This window comes from Candoia aspera, chromosome 14 (assembly GCF_035149785.1).
Source record: "Candoia aspera isolate rCanAsp1 chromosome 14, rCanAsp1.hap2, whole genome shotgun sequence".
Taxonomy (NCBI): domain Eukaryota; kingdom Metazoa; phylum Chordata; class Lepidosauria; order Squamata; family Boidae; genus Candoia; species Candoia aspera.
The window spans coordinates 13,030,181-13,054,325 of NC_086166.1; positions in this window are offsets into that span (position 1 = coordinate 13,030,181).

Sequence of the window (24,145 nt, forward strand, 5' to 3'; positions counted from 1 at the left end):
CTTCCTTCCTTTCTTTCTTTCTTTCTTTCTTTCTTTCTTTCTTTCTTTCTTTCTTATTTATCAAATTTGTCACCGCCCATTTCCTCCAACCGGAGGGACTCTGGGCGGTTTACAACACAGAATAAATATACAATAAAAATTCCAATAAAATGCCATTAAAACCAAAACAATTTCTTAACTAGCCCAGCTCATAAGATCCAGATGGCTATGATCTCTTCGACCATCATGTAGGAGGGGCACTTCAAGGCACCAGCCAACCCCAAGTATGTCGATTCTCCTCCCTGCCCCAAGCCCGGTGGCAGAGCCAGGTCTTCAACTTCCTCTGGAAGGCCAGGAGCGATGGGGCTAATCTCACCTTCTTTTTTACTGTGTTACATCAAAAATGTTTCTCTCTGCTTATGGTTTAAAGCTTTGGCTCAATGCTCTTCATTTTAATGTGAGAAAAGTATGTCATAAAAGAAGGAAAACAATGTAATATTTTCCTCAGTGGAGTAACTGCGTTTTAAATCAAATGCTGTGGTTTTATATTTCTGCTCAACTAATTATTTTTTCTCCTTATTGCTGTAGTAATAACAGGTATTGTTATCGCTGTTAAATTTTTAGAAATCATAAGGATCCCTTGATTTTTGGCTGTAACTTTTTCATGTACTGTAGATGGTTCCATTTTGTCTTCATAAGGACTGATACTTGAAGAATATATTTATATATAAAACAATGTGTTAGTGCAGAAATGAAGGGACGAGATTTATATCCATGGAGGTTAATCCATGTAATCCATGTAGAATCTTCTAGAAGCATAAAAATGAATGCCATTTCCTAGCAGGAAAGAGCTATGCCATTTGCATCCTGAATGAATGAATGAATGAATGAATGAATGAATGAACACACACACACACATAAAATGTATAGACTGCTTAATCCCATCCTGACTCTAGGTGGCCTATAAATTTAATACATAAATAAATTTGCTTTCTTTAGGAAGTAAAAGGCTGGACTGAATAGATGTATTGGTATGAGCTGACAGATCGCTTCTTATGGCTCCCTTTAGTATTAGATGTTTGGTAGCGAGCATTAAAAGAATTATAGCCAAAATAGGATGGCGCCCTAGGTCTTGGGGGATGTGATGGACTTCAGTAACACTGCTGGTTCTCAGGAAGGAGGGAGCACATTCCAAGGAGGGGAGTGAGGTAAGAGAAAACACAGTCCATGGGTGGAACGTGGGAAGACTAAGAGGTTCAGACTAGCCCTGCCCTAGAGCCTTCCCAGGTTATTCCCCCTTAGGTAGAGTAGCTTGAGTCTGGCAAGATTCTGTCTGCATGGTGTGAGCAAATAAAGAACTGAAGTTTGGCTGGATTGATTCCTCGTTATTCTTGGGCCGGCCCTGACAGGAATGGAATAAAGCCTAAGGAAGACCATGCTCAGTTTCTACAAAATACAGACCGCCAATATAAAAAATCAGGAGAGAAAGGTCAGGTTTGAAGGGAATGATTGTCACCCCAAACAAGAGCATTTATGTTATGGAGGCTCACCATAACATTGGCTGCATAACCTATTTTGCTATAACGAGTCTTGTGTGCATATATGCAAATCTCCCCAAGTCTTGCTCAGCAAGTGTGAAATCCTTTGCATCGTGTGAAGAAGTGCTTGTATTTGCCCGAGTTGAACATATTGTCATGGTTTGACCCTGCACTCCAATCTGTTGAAAAGTGTGAACTTCTTGTTCTTTGTCACTCGGCATGCAAAGCAAGAAGAACTTCATAATCATCTCCCTTGCCCAGCTATGGTGGTTTCTGCTGTTCCCATCTTCTTTCGCTTCCTGCCCTATAAGTACTTCAGTGCTAAACATATCCTGTCTCTTTTCCAAGATGGGGTTGTGACAGATGGTACCATGATTAGGAAGCTGGTATCGACATTGGGTGCAGCCAACAGCTGGCTGTTTGGCTTCATTTTCAGGGTTGACATGTACGGCAGATGCTCCATCTGTTTAATAGACTGGCTTTTTTCATAAGTAGCTGCTGGGCCATTTTCTAAGTAGCTTGGCCACACTCATGTGGGGAAAAGCAGCTCATGTCTCTGAAGCTGAAAACAAGGACTCCAATTATATAGCCTCAGCCACCGTCTGTTCTGCTAATAACATTTGGATTCATTGAAATGCTACAAAGTTAAAATGACATCTCTTGCCTCCATCTCCTGTAACAAGTTCTCTTTCACTTAGTACCAGTGAATCTGGGGGCAATAGGGAGGGGCAGGTGAGTTATTACTTGGCCAAAATAATTTCTTCATTCTATAGAAGGGTGAAAAGTAACATGTGGGGACCCACCAAGACTGCCTTGCTATTACCTACAAAATGAAACAGTATGGATTTTGAGTTTTTCCAACTACTTTCAGAAACAATCTTCAACATGTCCTTCCAGAACATACAAAAGTTAGATATTTGACAGGTGAATGGGCTTATCAGAAAGCTGTCCAAGGAACATATGCAAACACTGGTGTTCGTACACCACATTCTTGAATCCTGACCCTTGGCTCAAGGCAATACTTTTCTCCTGTTTCAGGGTACCCATATTTAAATTATAATATGAGAACCTTTAGAAGAACTTCATGCCCTGAAAATGTAAACTTGCCCATCATGCTCTAGATAAGAGTGATTTTAGCATAAATAATTTCTCTAAACCATGCCCATTGTCAAACATTTATTCATCAGTTTTCTGTTGTATTATTGACTTTAGAAAGTTGCTGTGCTGTTCTGACATGCTCTTGCTAAAACAAAAACCCTGTAGTTCAAATTAAATCAGATCCAAAAGACATCTATTTTCTTTTCTTTGTCTGAGAATCTATCTGATTTTTTTTTTCTTTTTCCTAAATATCCTTAGAGTGAATGTTTTCCCCTTAGGACGGAAAAATGGGCCCTTGCAGAATTTTATTTGAATATTGTAACCAATAATTGGGATTTGGATTCAGTTTGCACTAGATGGCATTGTATTCCTCTTCAAAGAACACATCTGCCACGTAGGAATTCTTCTTGATCCTCAGTTGTCACTGCATTCCCAGGCTGAAGCGGTCTCAGTGAGCACATATGCACAATTATAGCTAGAGTGCCAAGTGTAGTCATTGCTAAGTCAAATCTGGTAAATGTTACATCATGACATACCAACATTCAATATGGGGCCAATGTTTCAATGTCTGGAAACTTTAATGGGTGCCAAATGCAGCATCCAAGATCATATGGAACTCGTTTTTGAAAGACCTGCAGTGGTTGCCAATTGTTTGTGCATGCAACTGAAGGTGTTGACAATCATCTTTAGTGTTTCTGGTCTAAATATCTGAGGTGTGGCCTGTCCCATTATGAACTGTCTAGACATGCAGAACAAAGGTTTTGGTGAATGCCTCTGCTTTTAGGGGTCCATTTATTGGACGTGGGGGAGGACTTTCTCCAACTCAGCTCCTAGGCTCTAGAATTCACCTCTTGGGAGCTTTAGAAGAACCGTTGACATATTTTTTCAACCTGGCCTGTAGATGTATAGAACGCATTGTAAATCGAATTTTAATTGTGCTGTTTTCATCTTCTGTATTGCTTTATTTTAAAAAACATTATCTACCTTGAATAATACAAAACATTATTAATTAATGAATTAAAAAATAGTCTCACCACTAAGCATGATCTACGTCCAGGGTATTATATTGTAGAGGGTGACAAATGGTAGTCAAGTTGCCAGGAGACAGAACTGTTAATCTCTAGAACATTTGGTTTTATCCCCCAAAATTCTATTTTTACCTGGAATGGGCTAATCTGAATGGTTTGTACATTTCCAGAGATGTATTGTTTACTAGAAGTGGTTGGTAAAGTACAAGTTCTAGGCAACTGGTGTTGGCCTTGAAGGCAAACCAGATAGGATACATGACCAGATGAGCTAATTCTACTTTATTGTAAGGCTGCATTAACAGAATCTTGCAAGTCTGAAAGTACAAATCTTCCTCTGTCCCCTTTAAAGCCTGAGAAACTAGGGAGGGTCTCTTCTGAGCCTCTTGCCCCACCCGCTATCCAATTCCAGGCTAAGCCGTCTCTTATCTGACCATTCCCTTGCCAGTCTCTTTGTCCAGTCTCCCAAGGTCATTCCCACATACCATTACACCAGGTTGGCCTTCATAGAATTTATAAATCTATGCAGATATGAATTTGTGGGGAAGTATGAAGCTTGGTCAGATAAATTTCATTCTTAAGGTAGGAAGAGGGAAGGAAGGAAGGAAGGAAGGAAGGAAGGAAGGAAGGAAGGAAGGAAGGAAGGAAGGAAGGAAGGAAGGAAGGAGTGAATTGCTAAAGTGACCAGCATTCTTCCTAGTGCCACTGTGAAAGGGCAGTGAAATGAATGGTGTGCCTTCAGAGACATCATTGTGCTATGCTATTTACCAGTGGCTAAGAGCCAGTTTGGTGTGGTGGTTAAGGTATCAGGCTAGAAACCAGGAGACCCTGAGTTCTAGTCCCACCTTAGGCACAAAGCCAGCTGGGTGACCTTGGGCCAGTCACTCCCTCTCAGCCTGAGGAAGCAGGCATTGGCAAACCACTTCTGAAATGTTGCCAAGAAAACTGCAGAGACTTGTCCAGACAGTTGCCAGAAGTTAACACTGGCTGGGAGGCATGCACACACAAAATCTGTTATAGTAAAAGGGCAGAAAGCTGGTGCCTCTGCTGAACATACTTGCCTGCAGTTTTTGTTGGAAGAATCTAACATCAGCAAGCTTTTTGTTTCAGGCTGACCAAACCTGTAGTTATACATGGATGGAGGACATGCTTAGATGTATGTTTTACCCTGAAAAAACTCACCTTGCCCAGGGGCAATTGCTCAGGTCACAGAGGGTTAACCTTAAGCTTAAATGGAAGTATAAGAACATGGATCATGGAACTATGAGATGGTTTAATACAGCGGTTGTGAAAATCAGCTGGTTAATTTGTATGTTCAGAAGAGGTTAGATGAAGATGATACAAATGTTGGGGAAATTACCTTGTGTTCAGAGGAGGATAGATGTAGACGAACCCACATTAAAGCTCAGCTGTGCCAGGATGTTCGTGCATTTGTGAATTTCATTTTTGGAAGGAAAACAAACAGCATCATCTAGATAATTTGAAGGCAAACAGTAGAGGGCAGGATGCACCTTAATACTTCCTCCAAAGAACCTCGAAGTCAGGTTTCCAATAACTAGTGGACTGGAACATGAGTCCTGCTAGAAGTGATTTACTTCAATAAAATGGGGGGGGCATGGTTTTCTCCCCCTGCCAAGCTGGGTGACATTTAAACAAATCAAGAGGCGATGCTCAGAAGCCCATTGGGCCATCTTTTTGAGTGAAGTCTCAGAGAATGTCTTCTGACAGACTGCATCCCCCTCCCCTCCCCATCAGTGCACAAGGACATGGAATATACTTTATGAGGAAATCTAAGTGCTTCTTGTAGGAGGCCAAGAAGAAAGCCATTTCCTGATATGGATTAAGAGAACAATACAATATAGTGGAGTGGTTACTGTCTGCTCATGGGAGATAGATTCTGCCTTTCTGCAAACCCCATTTATATGTCTGACAATAACCATCAGACTGAAAGGATAATGGCTGGAAATGACTATCTTGGCTGCCATCTCCAGAGGGTTCTGATGTGAACAACATGATTTCTAGCACAAAGGGAATAATGTGATTTTGTGTTTGTGTATGTGCAGCCCTTCTGCTTCCCTGAACAGTGAGGCTACAGGACTGAACTTCCTTACAGATGTGAGAATCGTGGCAGGTTTTAAGAGAAGATTTTCTTCCAAAGTTATGCAGAGCTGCAGCACCCATTGGCATCTGGGAGAAGCCAGGCTGCCGAAAGAGGAATATTGCAGACATGGTTGTTTTTCTGCTTTACCATGTCTGTGCTGAAGGAGCAGAAGAGTAAACAAGCAATGACAATGAGTTGTTTTCTTGCCCCTCTTAGCCATATAGGGACACAGGGAGAAGCCTGGCCTTAAGTCCATGTTCATACTGTACATTACACTAAACCAATGTTTTTCAAACTTGGCAATTTTTAGATGCATGGACTTCAACTCCCAGAATTCCCCAGCCAGCATCTTAAAGTTGCCAAGTGTGAAAAACACTGCACTAAATTATACTGTGTCACGCAGCAGTGACAGCACCTGGCCCATCTTTTCTGCACTTGGAAGCTGAACAGTGTCTAACCTGGTTAGTATCTGGAGAAGAGTCCATCAAGAAATTCCAGGGCTGTAGGCTAAACTGGAAACACTCAGAGGAGAGGAGAAGGTAATGGCAAAGCACCACCATACTGTTAACAGGAAAACTGCATGGATGTGTCTATGGGATCGCCAGGAGCCAAGCTCAGCTCAAAGGCATCTTGGCTTTACAATTGGTCAGCTTGGCTTTGTTTAGCTCAGTGTTCCTCAGCCTTGGCAACTTGAAGCTGTGTGGACTTCAGCTCCCAAAATTCTGGGAGTTGAAGTCCACACAGCTTCAAGTTGCCAAGGTGGAGAAACACTGGTTTAGTGTATTGTCTGGGACCAATTATTATAACTTATAAATGTGGTTTGTGGTATCTGGATATTTAATTTAGAAATCTTATGGCAGTTCAGTGGACTCACCAAATCGAATAATCTCTCTGAAGGCCATCAAAATGACAATCCCCATCACGCCCCCAAATCGGTTCAGACTACTCTGGATCCTTCTGCAAATGTATAAAGCTAGTTGTTCTGAACTGATTTAGAAATCCAGATCAAACTGACTGATTCCAGCAATTTGTTTCCACAACATTCAGATCAAATCAAGTCATTGTCCCAAGTTTTTAATAATCAAGGCAAGAATTCTGATCAGATTTTTCATAATTTGGACAAGCCTAATTTATGGTGAATTGTGCAAATTTCTCATAATTTGCACAGGCACAGTGAGTCCAGCCAAGGAGCCATGGATTAGAATAATGTGAACCTTAAGTCAAACAAGTAGTCCATTCATTTTCAACTTACCTTCATTGACAGGAAGTTGCTCTCTAGTTTCCAGCAGAAGCCGTTCTTCGATTTAATACAGGGTAGAGAGATTTTCCCGCATTCCCCCCCACCTTCTCATTCAGCTTGACGATGGAGACTTTGTTTTAGAAATTCTTCCAACTTTTCAGTTAAATCCTAAGGGAAGACATTAGGAGGGAAATCACTGCAGAGATGGAGTCTCGCCCACAAAGAATTGTTGGAGAGTTCCCTTATCCATTTGAGAAATCTAGGTACATTTTCTACTCATATTTTCCTGCTCCCAAATTTGGTAGAGAAGTTTGACAGGCCACATGTCCAACTATCTTCTAGCCCTTTGTGGAGAAGTTGGACGTCCCTGATAGATGCCCAGAACACATGGGTCATAGAAGGTCAGAAACGTGATCCCAAAGGCATCACAAAGGACAGTAGTATGGCATTATCAGTTTGGAGCAAGCTTAAGCACATTTTATGTTGCCAGTGGATTGTTCCTCAGCTGACTCTTTCATCAGATCTTAGCTATGCATGGAATTCCAGCCACCACTCCTATAGTAATATCTTCTGAGTAAGGTACTCATCTGAGCAACAGCAACTAATGATCAGCAAAAAAACAAGAAGTTATCCCCACTCTAGAGGTGGCTATCTGCGCAAACCTCATTTTATTCTGTCTCCAAAATCTCACAGGCCCATTTTAAATATAGTATCACAACGAAATCTCTCCACATCTCTTTCTCTGAGACTGGATAGTTCCCTTGTCTCATAATTTCCTAATGATTGTTTTTCAACAGAACAGGTAACTTACCTTAGAGCCCCGATTGTGGTAGGATGGATTTCCCCTCAATAAATGCATGCATTGGGACAATGAAGCTCACTTGGCACTTGGTCTCAAGTCAGAGCCGGCAGTCTATGGTGCAGTCTGAATTAAACCGGGTTCTGTTCCAGTATACCGAATCAACTCCCCAACATGACAGAATGACATAGCCTCAGGGGATATTTGTTGAAAGCCATCTGGTAGGCAGGGCTGAACTAAACAGGGGATGGGACAAGACCCCAAATGTGTCCATTCTGTGCTGTTTCTCTGACACCCTTAAAAAGCAAAGTGCAATGGAGAGAGAAGGAGCAGTAATTCCAGGTGGAAATTACATACTGCGTTTTTCCTACCGGTTCTTATTTATTTTTATGAAAGAGTTGGCTTTTGAAATTTCAGCAGAGAAATTCTGGGGGGGGATATGGTGTTCTTATATAGGGTATGTGTGAACGCCCTGACCTTCACTGTACAATCCACTTTCCATAGGTGTATAATCAGAGGTGTACAACTGTACATCAATATAGAGCTGTACAATTGTACATTGAACAATCCACTTTTCACACTTTCCACAACTTTCTATGGCCTCTCTGGCTTCCTCTGCTTGAGGGAAGACCTCAGAGAATTTAGTAGGGAATACTTTCTCCGGTGCTTTGTGGTAGCAGTGCTCCTGACAGTGGTAGGGTGGTGTTGCCCTTGAGAAATTGTTAGAGAATTTCTCCCTCCTCTAGAAGGATTTCCTGCTTGCTGATAAGATTTTTATACCACATATAATGTGTTGCTTTCGAACTGTGGTGCTGGAGAAGACTCTTGAGAGTCCCTTGGACTGCAAAGAGGTCAAATCAGTCAATCCTACAGGAAATCAACCCTGATTGTTCATTGGAAGGACAGATACTGAAGCTGAAGCTCAAATACTTTGGCCACCTAATGCGAAGAGAGGACTCACTGGAAAAGGCCCTGATGCTGGGAAAGACTGAAGGCAAAAGGAGAAGGGGACGGCAGAGGATGAGATGGTTAGATGGCATCACCGATGAAATGAACATGAATTTGAGTAAACTCCAGGAGTCAGTGGAGGACAGGAAGGCCTGGTGTGCTATGGTCCATGGGGTCACGAAAGGTTGGACTTGACTTAACAACTGAACAACAACAACAATGTGTTAGTTAGCATGAAGATTCTGTCAGGGGATTCTTGGTATAAAATAAGATGGATTGCTGTATATGTTTATTTGTTGTGTATTTACTTTGTCTTTGTCTTTCTTTTTCTGTTTCCTTTGAGAAGAAGAAGACACTTTATTCAGTCAATGATTAGCATTACTTTGTTTTATTAAAGGCTGAAATCAAAATGAATTTTCTTCTTCTAGAGGAATTTGGAAAAAAAATGTCCACCCTATATTTCTGTTCCCAAATTTAGTGGCAAATTTCAAAAGACCATTTGTTCTTAGTTCCACTTCACTCCATTGGTCTAATTAACTGGCCACTATTAGCAAGAGCGGGAACGTAGAAAAACATGTTTCTTTTCAAAACTATCAAAACTTTTGTTTAACAGTGACCTCTCAATGTAAATTTGAGAAGGCTGCTCTCAGGTGTCCAGTCATTAAAAGGACTGAGTTGATTGTCTTGATAGATATATAATGGTAATGAATATAATAATGGTAATGGTTTGTCTATTACTATGGGATTTATTTTTTCCTATGTTAGCAAAAGGGTCATTGTTCAGATTTTGCAATGTGCATGTCAAAATATTTTGGGCTGCCCTGCAAAACACACATCAAGTTTTACAAATATAAATAATAGGAAAACACAGTTAGAGACAAGATGAAATGCTGATAATTAAATGATTTTAATAGTGTGTCAAGATGCGGGATAACCATCTTGGGAAATGAGACTGGTAAATTATTATCCAGCCAGCTTTTTCAACACATTGGCATTCAGGCATGGAGAATGCAATCCAGAGTGCAAACTATCAAAGCCCATCTTTTCAACTTTAAATCAATATTCATGTCCATCATGACAAACATCAAGAAGGCCTATATTTTTACTCCCATATGCTCAAGATCTAGTTGTGGAGAAAAGTTTCAAGAATAAAATGCTTCTTCTCCTTCTTCTTCTTCTCCTCCTTCTCCTCCTCCTCCTCCTCCTCCTCCTCCTCCTCCTCCTCCTCCTCTCCTCCTCCTCCTCCTCCTCCTCACACAAATGTGCTTTCTAATTAACCCTCCCCCTAAAACAGGTAATCTAAAAGAGGTCCCCAATATGGGCACATCCCTTGGCATCATCAAACTTCCTGCTTTACCTTTTAGTTATTACATGTTTTAAATGGGACAACAAATACTTGGGGATTTAGTCTGTTGCAGAGTTAAAGAAAGGCCTCTCCTACTGTGCTTTGCACTGAATTTCTACTGAATTCTGTTTTTTTTTTTTTTAAATATTTCCAAGAATACTTCTGGACCTTAAATAAGTCTCATAAGCCAGGAAGTAAGCCACTGTGGTTAAAGTGTTGGACAAGGACTAGGAACTCCAGATTCATGTCCATCCTCAGCCTAAGAATTTCCCTGGGCATCTTGGGGCCAGTTGTATTCCCTCAGCCCAACAATCTTATGGTGGTGCTATTGCTAGGGGGAAAAAAATAGATAAGAGGGGTACTTTCTGTTCAGTCTTGAGCTCCTGAACAAAAAGACAGGATATAAATCAAAGAAATCATCAACATCATCTGAACAGTGGCCCAATATAGGCCTGTGTAATGGTTGCCTTGCTCTCAAAAAGACATGGGCTCACTTAGATGGGGCTAAGGATATCCAGTTTAATGAGAACAGAGTGCATACACGCAAAAAGACAGGAATCAGCACATGGTGTGTGGGGTACCCAGTAAATACCCCCGGTGCGGACCTGGCCCTTCTCCACCCCCCATTGTCCCACAGTCCGGATCTGGTTTCTTGATGGGCGATCGGGGTGCGATACCGGGGTCTTGATGGGCGATCAGGATGATTATCGCTGGTCTCCTCTGTCTCCTTCCCATGTCCGGCACAGGTTGCCCTTTGCCAGATGTGCTAGTATGTCCTTGATTAGGGGTAAGGGGTATTTGTTTGATATGGAAGCGGCATTCAAACCGTGGTAGTCCATATAGAGCCTTAATGTCCCATCCTTTTTCTCCCTGAAGAGGACTGGGGCTCCAACCGGCAAATTTGCGGGCTCAATGAAGCCTCGTGCTAAATTCTTGTCCACGAACTCCCGGAATGCTGCCAGCTCCTTCTGGGTCATCACATAAATTTTGGGCTTTGGTAAGGGTGTGTTGGGGACCAGTTCTATTGTGCAGTCCATCTTTCTGTGGCATGGGAGTTTGTCTGCTTCTTTCTCCCTGAACACATCTGCAAACTCTGCATACCTGTTTGGCAAGCCTTCCAGGGCCCTGCCTCCAGATGTGTTGATGTGGATGCCGCCCTCCCCACCGCAGCACAGGGAACCCGATCCCCTGCGGGTGCTTGATAGAAGCCGTCTGAAAACGTGATTGTCCTGGTTTCCCAATGTATGTATGGGTTCTGTCATACCAACCACGGAATGCCCAGGATGATTAAGGGTTGGCCCACTGGTGCCACGACAAATTGCAGTCTTTCCCGGTGGCTGCCGAGCTGCAGCGCCACTTCGTCGGTGTATTGGGTGACCGGGCCCCCTCCCGCAGCTGATCCGTCCAATTGGGTGAATACTATGTGGTGCTGAAGTGGATAGCAGCGGAGCTTTAAATCGGCTGCCAGATCCGGGTGCATAAGGCGCCTGGAACAGCCCGAGACGATTAGGGCCCAAACTTCGATGGACTTCAGCTGGGACTTTAATTTAACTTTGACATACAGGGTGGGGCAGTTGTCACTCACCCAGATGTCTCTGCGCCCGTTTTCTTCTCTCACCTGCCCTCTGGTGCTTCTTAGGGCAGGTGGCTGGCATTTCCCGCTGGCTCTTCTTCGTCACTCTCCTCCTCTTCAATGGAGTAAGGTAAAGCTTTTACTCCTGTCTCTCCACTAGCCGCTGGCATCTTTTTGGGCAGTGCTGGTGGTTTGCCCAGTGGTTTTCTCGGTCTGTCGGTTGCCTTTGTGCTCAGGCAGGCTGCCGCTTTGTGGTCCTCTTTCCCGCAGCGAAGGCACTGCCCCTTGGCGAACTGTCACTCCCCCTCCTCCCTCCAAGATTGGGGTGCTGGTCTCACCAGTCCGGCCGCTGTTCAGGGTCCCCTTGCCATCGTTGCTTGGTGCGCCGTCCTCTTGGCTTGCAGGAAGGTTTCCTGGGCATTTTCCGCCTTACTGGCCAGCCTTATCCACTTGACAAAAGTGTTTGGGTTGTCCCTGCAGAATGCCCACCTCAGAACGCTCAAGTTGAGACCCTCTTTGAAGCATTCAATTAGCGTAGACTGCGACCAGTCCTCCACTTTTCCAGCCAGGGCTTGAAATTCCATGGCATAATCTGCCACAGAACATTGTCCTTGGCTGATTCCCCTTAGGGATCTTGTTGCTCTCTCCTTCTCTAGGGGATCTCTAAAGTGTAGATCCAGTGCCCAGAGGAACTCGTCGACATAATCGAGTTCTGGGGCATCTGCCTGGCATAGCTGTACATACCAGTCAGCTGCCCTTCCTTTTAGTTTGTTCGCTATGGCATTGATTTTGCCTTTTTTGGAATGGAAATATGGTCCATATTCTTCCATATAGTTTTTTGTTAGTGAGGAAGAACGATAGTGTGGCCGGGTCCCCGTCGAACTTGACCCCGAGGTCTTTCACTCCCGCTCCCGGTGGGCTCCAACTCACATCTGGGCATCTGGGCATGCCTTGGGCTGCTGGGGTTCTCTGGTCTCGGTGTGGGGGTTCCCTCGGCCAGGCTCCAGGCGGCATTGTCTCCGTCTTGTGCCGGCTCCAGCCTCGTCCCAGTTGTTGCATTTCCAGGGGGGGGGGGGGGGGGAAGACGACCTCCTGGCTGGTTCTGCGCGGTGAACTCTGCCTGGCACTGCCTCAGCTTCCTGCCATCTCCGTCCTCGCCCCAGTTGTCTCATCTCATCTCAGAGATTGGAGGGGGGGGGTGTGATGAGTTTCTGGTGCCTGGTTCCGGCTCACCTCTTTCTCGGGCTTCCCACCCGACTGCCAATCTCAGGAGCAGCTGTTCGATCGACTCCAGCCTTGACTCCATGGTGCTGAACCGCTCATCTGTTTGGAAGCCGCCCTCGGTCTGTCCGCTCTGGCGCCTCCCCTCAGCTCCTGCGGTTGTTGGGGACAGCCGTTCCCTCGGCTCTTTCGATGCCCTGAACGCTCCGGGCAGGGATCCCGCCATCTTGTCCAGGGTGACACACTCGCCCTGCGACTCCCTGGTGGCTTCGAGAATCCTGCTCCTCCCGGTCTCCTCCTCCGAGCTTGATCCTGAACCCTCCCGGACATCGTGCCATCTGGGAGTATGGTTCGTGCCGATCGTTCATTCTGTGGAGTTGGGTGACCTGTCGCCGGTCCTCGGGTAGCTGCCTCTTCATGGGTTGAGTCTTTCCATCACCAACTTGGGTCCCTCACAGATGAGATCTGGATTGGTGCTGGCAGAAATTTTTTTTTTCGATTCCCGTCTTTATGTAATGGTTGCCTTGCTCTCAAAAAGACACGGACTCACTTAGATGGGGCTAAGGATATCCAGTTTAATGAGAACAGAGTGCATACATGCAAAAAGATGGGAATCAGCACATGGCGTGCGGGGTACCCCGTAAATACCCCCGGTGCGGACCTGGCCCTTCTCCACCCCCCATTGTCCCACAGTCCAGATCTGGTTTCTTGATGGGTGATCGGGGTGTGATACCGGGGTCTTGATGGGCGATCAGGATGATTATCGCTGGTCTCCTCTGTCTCCTTCCCGTGTCCGGCACAGGTGTGTCCCCCGGGGTAATGCATGGGTGTCCGGGCGATATGCTGATGGCTTCTCTGGTCAGGGCAAAGGTATGTCTCCTTTGTCCTTGTGATTGCGCTTGTGTTTGAGTGTTTAAGGGATTAGGATGATTCCTTCCTCCTTCCTTTCCCTTTTCCTGAAAGGCATGTTCCCCGTTGTGATGCGTGATTGCATTGCAACAGGGGTCATGACAGCCTGATTGCATATGGTGGTTGGACAGAGAGAACAGACTTCAGACAGATCTCTATATCAGCTTTCTCAACCTTTTGACTCTGGAGGAACCCTTGAAATATTTTTCAGACTTCAGGGAGCCTCTGCACATTCTGGCTCAATTATAGGCCAGAAGTTACCAAATTATTATATTTGTTTCATGGGAAGGCCTGTATATGTGCATTCACAGTGTTCTTAAGCTGAAAATAAAGAATGAAACTTACCTCTTGAATGTGAAGTTGCCCCAATTTGACATGATTTTTTAAATAAATCGTGATCTCCCAGGGAACCCCGAGGGACCTCTCCGAGGGTGCCACAGAACCCTGGTTGAGAAACCCTGCTCTATACAGACAGTGCTATATAGGTAGATTTCCTCAGGTAATCTTTGTTGAATATTGAATTTAACATTCAGCCCTTCTACCAAAAAATAATATGCCCTGAGAATCTTCAGGATGCGGTTATTTCCATTTATAGTTATCTTAACTATCTCCATTTTCTCAATTTTTATTGTGCAAGTCACCATTTAAAAAGCAATATTTAGACAAAGTGCCTACAAAAATGTGTATATAGGGAAATGCATATACATTGTACATGAAATGGCATTTATCAAAACAAATGTGTGCAAAACTGCTGTTCATAATTAAAATGAAAACCACAAATTTATCTGGCTTTGAAATCCTCCCCGCCCTCAAAAAAAAAAAAAAAACCTGTGCAAAGAAGAATTTTTTTTTGTATAGCTTTTGAGACTTGAAGCCCAGGTTCAGTATCTTCTCTTTACACATTAATTTGTAACACTCTGGCTGAAAAGTTCACACATCAGCAGGTCTGTGTATTTGTGTGCAAGAATCCCTAATATCTGCATTTTTAATGCAGGTTTGAGGTGTAGAATGGTCAACCTGGAGGAAATTTTGATCAGGTGACTCCAGATAAAAGGATAATTGCATTCTAGCTTATGAATTGGAGGAAAGAAGTGCAAAGTCAACTTCAGATCAGTTCTTAAAGATAAAGAGGGAGATCTGCCTTTTGCAAATTACATGCTGTGACATCATTCCAGGAAATGTGAGCACATGAGACACTTATTAGGAAGAGCAACAGCCAAGAATTTTATTTTTGGGAAAGATAAACATTGCCTGGATTTTGTTTCCAGTAGCATTTATCGTGCCATGTCCCCTGTGAGAATGAAAGACCCAAATCCTATCCAAGCAAATGTTATGCTGCAATTCTTTTATATCTCTAACTGAGAGACTGGATGAAATTTGATAACTTTAGCATCTGCTACAAATGTCCACTTTTAAAACAGAACCTTCCCCTCCCCACACTAGCAGAATAGACGTGTGATTCCCTAACTATGGAGTGAAAAGGACTATCACTTGGGGCAATTGTTGCTCCTGACACCTCTATCAGAATCCTTCGACCATGTCTGTATCTGCCAATTAACCAACATTTTGCATTGTTACTGTTTAATATAGCTCTACCTCTGCCAGTTCATATTTGCCTTCCCCATGGGTGACAGCCAAATTTTAAGGGGGAGGTGAAGGGTGAAATGTCTGAGCTGAGTGGTGATGACTTGAAGAATCATACTCCAGTCAGGATGGATGCGTCTGCCAGTAGATTCACTTTCATAATCTGAAAGCCTGCAAGTCACAAAGGATTTCTCAGTTTTGTGCACTCTGTAAAAACAGCAGGAATGATCAGAGGATGATTAAGTTGTGTTTTGGCTGGCTGGCGCTGCTTATGTTGAAAATTCAATTTTGAATCAAAATGTCACATTCCCTACAGCAGTGGGGGGCTCTCCATTACAGTGTCCAATCATGGAGGTGGGGGAAATCTGCAGGAGAATTTCTGTCTACTTATGAAAATCTATACAGTCAACTTCTGAGCTTGCCATATGAGGCTGATATCCCTATATTATGCCAGAGGATCTTCACCAACACTCATGCTGGCTTTGAAGGATGCATCAAATATCTGCTATTTTCCTTGGGGGAAAAAAGAAATCTCTAGATTAGCAGCTGTGGAGATGTGTCCTGTATATGCTTCCAGATTTCTAGCTGGCAACATTTGTTACTAATTACGTTTATCTGACCCATTTCTTCTTCCATTATGGATCTCACAATTTCCCTCTGGATCTCCAGGTGTTCACCTATCTAGAGACGGTTCAGACTTTAAAGAGAATGCTGCATCTCATGCCTTCAAAGCATGACTTCAGCACATAGCTTGCTGAATTCCAACCCTCACAGCAATAAAGAAGGAGGGCCAACAGAGCAGGAGGGTGGGAGTGATGGTTCAGTAGTATCTGGAGGGCTTTTCCATCTGGAAAAGATGGAGGATCCATGTGCATGGTTTTACACGGAATCCACTGAACTTACTATATGCTCTGGACTTATAATGAGATTATGGATATGTCTATCTCCTGAGTAGAGGCATTAGCTCCTTGGTAAAGTCCTGTAGAGGAGTACAGAGATAATCTTGAAAATAGAATTCAAGAGCTAGTATATAGAAACCAGCTTAGCCTTGGAAGAGAGGAGAGAGTGAGAAAGAAACTCAAGATTGCCTTGCTTGGATTATCTTGATGGGAGGCTTTCAAGATCCTGTTACTATACCCTCAATGGTAGTAGTCCTTATGGGTCTGCTTCCTGACCTGGCCTACCATGAAAGGCTGGCAAGTCCACACACACATTTTCTGGTCAACCTCTGCCGTTTCGAATGAAACAGTTGAATAGTTTGAACTACCCTTAAAAAAATGTTCCTACGCTTACCCTTATATGAATTAAAATAGTTATTTCTTCTTGGAGGGCAGCAGATGTGACTCAACTGCATGCAATTCTCCATTTCAAATAGCTGTTTACATTTTGGTTAGGTCATTCTTCTCAGACCTGATTAATAGGTGACTTTCCATCCCTCCTTCCCTCCCGAAATCTTTTATTAGCTTAGGTGTCTAATTCCTAAAAAAGCCCCATAAACAGTTCTGTTCTTCTTATTGCCTGAGCTTATAACCAATTCTTTAACCACCACTTAGCCACCTTCAAGTTAGTTGGCTTTGTTCCCGTCAGGTGCTCTGCACAGTTTCTCAGTCTGTGCTGGGCCGGGGAGATGAGGGAAAGGAAGGTGCTGTGGAATGAGAATGATCAGAGTTCCTTTTATGAAACAGTGGATGAAACAAACAGCTAGTAGACTTTCCCTGGAGCCTTCTGGAAAAATAAGACTGCTATGTTCTCCCCCACAACAGATAGGATCATGGGCTGTTATTGCTTATTTTTTGTTTACTCCAAGATTTTGTGTGTTTATGTTCCATTTTTTTCCGGTGAGCTGTCACAGAAAACAATATGCCTTTCAAAACAAGCTTATTCTACTGATAAATACAGATATAGATACTATGTGTGGGAGAGAGAGAAAAAAAGGGGGGGGGAGCAAATGGGCTTATGGAAATGGTTTTGTGATAAACTCTGCCATCATTTCACTCCCTGCCCCAAAAACTTTTGTAAAAGTAAAAGCTTTTGCAGTTCTTCCAGCTGAATGGATTCTAAAGACAATTCATCACTGGAAATATAAATTAGACCATCCCTTCCTTCCTTCCTTCCTGCCTGCCTGCCTGCCTGCCTGCCTGCCTGCCTGCCTGCCTTCCTTCCTTCCTTCCTTCCTTCCTTCCTTCCTTCCTTCCTTCCTTCCTTCCTTCCTTCCTTCCTTTTTTTGTTTTAATGTCTTGGTGCCCCCCCCCCCCGAGTAAAGATGTCTGCTGCAATGATCGGGGAATTTGGTGCATGTGATTTATTACAATATGTACCACTTCTCTGGCCTTTTGTCCTCGAAACAGCATGGGAACCCACCTGCTCAAGCTACTTTGCATGCTAATAAAGATTGCGGCCTCTAATTATTCAGCCGTTACCATATTATCCTCTTGATATAAATCATTGCTAGTTTATTTACTTTTGTTTCTGTTCCTTTGCATCTTCCAGTATGGATGGGTTGCTGATTCTAGAACTGTAATTCATTTCCTTTAACACCTACATTTTGGGAAAGGATGTCAACAAGGCTCCTTTTTTAGTTGATGTTTTATCTTTATTTCCATTCCTCTGGGTGGATGAAACTTGGGCTCTAGCCTTAAAAAGAGGCTTTTTCTTACGGCCTGTCAGAATAGACAAGTGGCCGATGAGGAGTGTGATGCAATCGGTTTTGTGCAATGGTAGGGAGCGTCTACCATGTCACATCGTTGGGCCTTTCCATCGTAGGGAGTATGTGCTTACCCATCACTGTACAATGTCCCAGGCCCAGGAAAGGTCACATCTGAGTCTCTGAGAGATATGCTGGATCAGCACTTTAAAAAAGAAAACAGGGCCATTACACTGAAGTAAGTATTAAAGCCATGGCTAGCGTTAAAAACAATCTGGTTTAGAAAAGACACTATCTACGTTTATTGGTGACTGGAAACCCCTTACGGCTTTTTGCATTAAAAAAAACCGAACTTGTGATTTCTGGTTTTGATGATCAGACAGGATAGCTTATAGAAAGAAGAGAGTCATGATGTAACTTTAGAGAGAGAGGTTAAAATATAATTGTACTTATAACTTCTGTGAAGAATGTAAGAAGCCAGTTCTTTATGTCTTTATATTTTTCTTTATATCTTGCTCTTTCTTTTTCTGTTTTCTCCTGTTTTTGTTTCCTGTCGCACTTTTAACTTTTTATGTTCTTTCTTTCTTTTTCACTTTTTCTGTTCTAATGTAGTTCGTTGTAGTTCTTATTATTGTTCTTAAAATATTTAATAAAAATTATATATACTGTATAAAAACAATTTGATTTAAATATAAATTGTCCTAACAAGCAGGAACCATGCTGAGACGAGGAATAAGTCTCTAGTGTTTTATTACTGCTACATAAGACAGAAAATCCTACCAAACTGAAGAAGCGTGGGAAAACCGAGACAGATAAACCCCAAAAGTCAAGGTGGGTCTGTTCTGTGTCTCTTTGAATGACAGCTCAAAGTCTCGCCACTACGCCTGCGTTTTCCCCCCTGGATAGGGGGCCCCTCCTGCTCACCATCAGTGCTCATGACATAAATGAACTTCAATTAATTGTATACAGTTAGTATGGTTACTGCACAGGCATCCAAAGGTGGGTCAGGGACATCTTAAACCAAATGCACTGTTTCTTGGGATTGTCCTCAGGTCCGAAGGCAGCCAAGGGGTGAAGATGCATCTTCTTCAAGGAATTCTTGAGAGGTGCTGCCTATGTCCTCCCTAGATCACCTTCTGCCATTCAAATTGTTGGAAGTTTTGGCAAATCCAGCATGCCTCATTAACATGTAAATTAAGTTGCCCCACAATGCAACTCTGAGGAAGCTGTTTGTTGCCTCTCCCGCTTCCTTTTTCCTCTCTCTCTTTCCCCCTTCTCCACCCAGGGAGAGGGAGTATGGATGCTGCTCAGGGCCATGTGCTTGGGCCTTGATGAGGGATTCTGCCCCTCTCTTTCACACACCTCTTGGCAGCTGTAGGGCTGAGAGTTTAGGGCAAACTATGCAGTTAGAAAGGAAAGAAGAACAAAGGAACTTCATCTTTTCCACCAAGATGGATGGAACAGAAGCAACAAAGAATAAAGTCAGTAAGCTTCTTTTTTCTTCTTAACCTAATATGTCTAAGCATGTGATTCCTTATGCTTTGGAGGGCTGAATGTGTAAGAGCAATAACCTGTGTGCCTCTGGCATGCTCACTGAAGCTATCTAAGATAATTTTCTTTTTCTGTGCCAGCTTCTCAGCTGTGTTATAAGCTCTGCTCCATTTCAGTGGTTCTAGCAGGCTGCTGAATTGGCTTCACAAATGAGGGTCTTTGCCAGGCTCCAATGATTATTCTCCCTCCATCTCATCATTTTTCCCTTTGATCTTATGGGAAATGTCAGTTTATTGACAGCTTTGGGAAGGGTTCTTCCAAATCTATTTGAAAGACCCATGTGGTCTTGAGTCAAGTTGTTCTCTACTCCCAGGAAAAAATCCATGTTTTTTTCTCCAATATACCTACAGCTGGACAGAATTGAACTTTGGGCCTCTTGTGTTCACAGGATGGGTTTCATCCCTTCTTCCTTTTGGGCTGCATGTTTATGAGCAGATCACACAAATGATATCTGAAACAATCCCTTCTCTTAAGACATACCTAGCATGTGTTGGCACTCCCTCCACTCCCACCCTAAACTTCACATTTAGATTTAAAAAAAAAAATCATTGTTGTTCATCAGCTGAGGCACCATTTTGTTGAAAATAAAAAAATGGTAGGTGGCTACAGAAGTGGGAAGTATACTATTCTGCCTGGGGTGGGGGGTGGGGGGTTGAATTGGGGAAGAAAAGACGAAAGAGTGGTAAGTAACATCTTGGCAGGCTTGAGACAGGAGTGGGGAACACTATAACCATTTTGCTTCTGATAACTATGTAGTTTATAACTGTTCCTGCCCACCAGGCAGCCATTTCGTGACAACTCTGCCACTGTCTTCTAAGAATTGGAAGTCATTTGCCAAGGACACTCTTGACAAATGTTGAGTGAAATGTTGCAGCTGTTCTAGTTGGAATGAAAATGGGAGGTCTCTTCTTACCAAGGCTAAGTTCATCTGCAGTATCTGAAGCAGAATATTTGTGAGGTCAAATATTTCTGGAACACCATTGTGCTTTTTAGGTTGAAAAGTGAACATCTGGCCTCCACCACAATTGATGTACTGGGGAGGTGGCTACCCGTTTTCCTGATTTAAAAAAGAACATGCAGGTGTTCTACTCTTGCATTCTTTTGCAATGCATCAGCCCCTTTCCCAGGCTTTGAGAAGTCCTTTGCACAATTGCAGTTTGTCAATAATCTTCTGAATTATTGAATAATTATCATTGAATAATATGTACGTGATCCTGAAATGGAAGGAGAGATGCAGAGATGGCTGTCTGGATCTCTTTATGATCATGTGAGATTGGCCATCCTATTCTTATTCCAATTCTTATATCCGATTGATCCACAAAAGGGGGAAAACATGGGGGGAAAGAACAATACTTGTAAAACAATAGAAAAATGGAATTTCCTATATATGTACAGTAGGTTGATATAAAAGAGAAGATAGGATTTGTTGGATGCCATGTAGCAATACCTAGTTTTTGGCAATTGACGACAACTTGTACATATGTTTGATTATATAAGTCGTAATGGAAGAAGGATTACTATTTCTTTTAAATGCTGAAGACAAGCAGTTTAGATTGTGTACTATCAGCTACACCAACATCACATAGCTGCACGCTGGCAGTATGCCCTGCTATGCATGCTTGAAGTTGCAAACTTAGTACTTGGCATGTTCATTGAAAGATCATTGCAGGTTTATTTATTATTAAATATAGGTACACATAGGCTGTTACATCCCACTAACATTACTCTGCTTTCTCTCCAGATTGTATTTAAAATAATACATTTTTCAGGTGTTTAAAAGAAAATTTTATGTTGATCTCACAAGATGAATAAAGAATTTGGGGGTGGGCTTACACATCCCCCAAAGGAGAGATCTAAGGAATTCTTCTACTTTGCAGACAAACCAATCCACCCATCCACCCTCTTAGAAGGAGCAGAGATCAATCTGTATACACTTTAGATCTTTAAAAAAGAGGGTGGGTGGCTCTCTCCTAAGAGGGTGGGTGGGTGGATTGGTTTGTTTATTTATTTGAGGAAGCTGCCATTTACATCACTGCAGTATGTGAGAGGCTAATGGAATTGCCATTAACCACCATGTATAATTTTACTGGAGGTACCCCTTCCTTTGATCTTAAGTGGACTGCTCAGGTTTTTACAGCAACAAAAAAGCAAACAGCGAAGTAGAACAATGAAGGGGTTGTGAAGAAAGCAGCATAACAGTATTGAAATAATGTCTGTAATAATGGTGAAGCTAGGTAATTTCAGGCCCTGCACTTATGGTTTTTAGCCACCCCTTTGTCCTGCTTTTCAGGATGACAAGGTAGCTAGCAAATACTTGGGGTGATTAGGGCTATGCCAAAAATCCTTTAATGCTCAGTGTTGATGGGAAACGCTCCTTCCCTTAAGTGCCATGCAACCTCTAAAGCCTTGTTTGCCACCAAACTGAAAATTTTAACATAACAGAATGCAGAAATTAGTAATCCTCATATTAATAGAACTATTTCATTTTAATGACATTCAAATGATCAGATTTATATGCTGGTCTATGACTGTAATAAAGATATGGTTTGGTTTGATTTGATTTGAGTTTCTGGCTCTGCCCATTTCATTATTCTGGCCATGCTGAGCCTGGTGTACAATCCTTGATATACCTTCAAAAGTCAAATGCATTTCTCAGCAGAGCAGTTCTACACACCATCCTAATGTAGTGAGGTTTAAAGACAGTCCAAAGATCAATTGCCATAGTCCAAGCAATAGATGAGACAAAAGGGAATCCAGGATTAGAGAACAAGCTTCCGAGAAGTAGGTCAAGAACTGTTAGAAACCAGGGCATAGAAGAGGACCATTTCACAGATATTGCTTCAGCTCTACTGCCACAAGAAAGGCTGTATGTATCAGTCTGTATCACCCTGCTTAGTTTAAGTTCTGGTCTTTACATTTAACTGGCGAAATAGCTAGATGAGACCTTCAGCCTGAGAAGACCTGTTGTCTCAAGGAGCTTTTTGATTTTGCATTCCCAGAAGACTGTTCCTAAGGTTTGGTGAGGCTCATCCTCTACATCAGAGTCCTGTTCTCCCTGTCTCCTATGAAGGTGTTCTTGCAATATCTTCTCCTCATGAGTCTGGTATAACCGAGGCTCTTTTTCATCTTCAGAAGCTGACTCATCCATGGGTTCATGATACCCCTTAGCAGATAACCTTGTAATGTGCTTTACTTTATCATTTCTTTTTCTTCCTGTGCCCCATTCTTCAATGCTTTCCAACAACATCTGTAGTTGTGCTATGCTAGAGAAATGAAAACACAAAAACTCTTTTCCAGACTTGATTAAAAGAATCAGTTGGAAGGACGACTGACTTAGGGCATTCCACTCTCATAGTTAAATCATCATCAGATGAGAATGGGATCAAAGGCGGGCATGACCGCTCTACCTCCCATCATGGTCCTTGTCATCCTTCATGAGTTAGAGAGATAATTGCAGAAGTTAAGAAGGTTCTTTGCTGCTGAGGTTATTCAGCAAATTCAGGAAGGAGAATGGGAATGGCAGATAAGAGGGACAGAACGTGAACTGCCTGTCTTCATTTTCTTCCCTTGCCTCTTGATTTAAGTCAAAATAAAAATAAAATGTCTAAATAGGAGTCGTAACTCTTTGAGAAAGCATAGGCCTCATGGTTCCACCAGATGTGCCATATATGCCATGGTGAGCTAATTATATTCAATATCATATACAATCAAATAGTGTATACCGATGAGACTGCATCCCATGGATGATCTCTCACAGCAGCTTTATGTAGACATTAAACAAAAAGGGGGAAAGAATAGGGCCCTGAGTCACCCCGCAGAGCAGGGGGCTAGACTATCCCCAAAATCTTCTGAATGAAGGAGGAACAATACCGTAACACTGTGCCTCCCAACCCCTCAGCTGGTCCAGAACAATACCATGGTTAATGGTGTTGAAGGCTGCTGAGCAGTCAAAGAGGGCTGGGATGGAAATATTCCACAATCAACAAGTGTGACCAGTGCTGTCCCAGTGCCATATCCTGGCCTAAATGTGGGTTAGGATTAAGGTTGAAAGGGAGTGACACAGGGTGGGAAAATATTCTGGAAAATAACCTCTTTCTGTATTCTACTGCATACAGTATGTTTTCAGGGTTTATAGATATGTGGTGCTACAGATCGCTAAGTCCAGCTATGCAGATGGAATATCATCAGAAGCACACTAGGAAGACATCTCAGTAGCAACACAACTAGGAAGTCCTTTATCCCACCTAGAGTGCTTTGGTGGTCAACCTGAATGGGTTGAGTCAGTTGAGGGCCTGAAGGCACTTTGTGAAGATTGTCACCTGTAGTTCAGCAGTTCACTTTCTTGATACGGTGCTGAATTGGGTGGCAGCAAGTATACTGTAGGAGAGAGAGAAAAATCAGTATGAAATTTCCTGGTATGCCATATTTACATCACAGCCCACCTCAATAAGGAGAAGTTTTAATTAGGACATGTCATTGAAAGAGTGCTTTTTTGAACATTAATTGGAAGTGTTACACAGACAAAAGTTTTATCAATGTCAATGTCAAATGGTAAGTGTATGACAAGGAGATTTCTGCCACATCATCTAT